Source organism: Austrofundulus limnaeus, unplaced genomic scaffold, assembly GCF_001266775.1.
Source record: "Austrofundulus limnaeus strain Quisiro unplaced genomic scaffold, Austrofundulus_limnaeus-1.0 Scaffold236, whole genome shotgun sequence".
NCBI lineage: Eukaryota > Metazoa > Chordata > Actinopteri > Cyprinodontiformes > Rivulidae > Austrofundulus > Austrofundulus limnaeus.
The window spans coordinates 353,337-354,807 of NW_013952638.1; the positions used below are offsets into that span (position 1 = coordinate 353,337).

Genomic DNA, 1,471 nt, shown 5'->3' on the forward strand with positions numbered 1-1,471 from the left:
GGAGGGCAAGCGATTGTCGCCTCACCGCACAGGCTCCATAGGAAATGAATGGAGAGCGAGCGACGTCGCCTCCCGTGTGTCGAGCCCTTTAGTAAGAAGTGGGATTTAGCACTCCTTTCCCAAAAATTCAATTGCCGTCCATGGGAACATTTCATCTAATGATGTACTGCTGCATAGTATTTCCAAAGAAACCACATGTTTTTTTTGTATATTACCCTTGATTAATAATAAACATTTTCCTGTAAAAATACAAATATTGTTGTCATATAGTTTACAATAACTATTCCCTGTTTGGAATCAGATTTTCCCTTTGCCCATCACTAATTGTTTCCAAACACTAAAACACCATGGAGCTAATTTAAAACCCCTGCCTTCTCCTCGGCGTCACYCATTCATTTGGGTTAAAAGGATTAGTTTGGCATCCATCTTCTAATTACACAGCGTTCAGCCTTCCACTTGAAGATTAAATTGGGCCGGAGTGGTCTCGGTGACACGGCGCATACATCAGAGCGCCGGATGGGAGCTCAACAAATGAAGTGCTGGATGGGGTGTTTGACACTGATGCAGATAAAAGTGTTAAATGGAGGAGCTAAATAGATGTCGGCTTATGAATTTTCACTACGTTCCTTATCTTCCTCTGTCAGCGAATTACCACGGAGATTAAAGAGGCAGCTGATAGGATATCTTTTTGACCTCAGATAAGAGGTATCTTTTTGCAATATGAAGTAAAACACACTGTTGTGACTTTTGACACATTTAATCTGATCAAACTATAACACGCATTAGGATTTACTGATCTTTAGGTTGAGCTGTAAGATGAAAAGTTGGGTTTTTWAAAATAGCTCAGCAACTGCAGGTAAATGGACGGAAACTGAGGACAGCAGAGTTTGTTCCCAGGAACAAAACGCGCAGAGACCTGTAAAAACCGAGAAGGCGTCGGGCTGTGCGTTCACAGGTTTTTGTGGATGTCCCATTTGCGGCTCATCCTGCCATTGCTTGCGGCTGATTGCAGCAGCAGAATGTATGGGATTTGAAAGGTAGTGTGCCCGCTGGGGGGTGGGGGGTGGGGTGGTTTGCTGTTCGCTGAGGTTTATGGGTGAGAAGTCACAGTGGAACACCTGGGGCAGAAAAGTTCACCAAATCCTCGCTAAGGCAGCAGATGGTGAGAAGGACCCAGGAGGCGAAGGATGGAGTGGCCACAAAACTGCACAGAGGTGAAAAACTAGAGTGGTAAATGTGGGGAAGAGAAAACAAACTGACAYTAAAATACTTGGTTTTACTGTTAGTTTCTCACAATTACTAAAGGTTTAAAGTTCCTTTAAGGAACCTGTTACCTTTCAAGCCAAATGACAAATTAATGGACTGTACTTACTGTATATAATGTCTTATATAGCAGTGGGTCCCAAACTTTTTATCTTCTGTCCCACAAAGTATTCATGGCAAAAACTTATGAACCCAAATATTACTGGTC

General features: G+C 42.8%; 1 protein-coding gene across 2 annotated transcripts in view; it reads left to right on the forward strand.

Moving 5' to 3' along the window:
* The window catches only part of tsku (tsukushi small leucine rich proteoglycan homolog (Xenopus laevis)), a 17,653-nt gene that overhangs the window by 4,578 nt on the left and 11,604 nt on the right, over positions 1 to 1,471 (forward strand). The window lies entirely within an intron of this gene.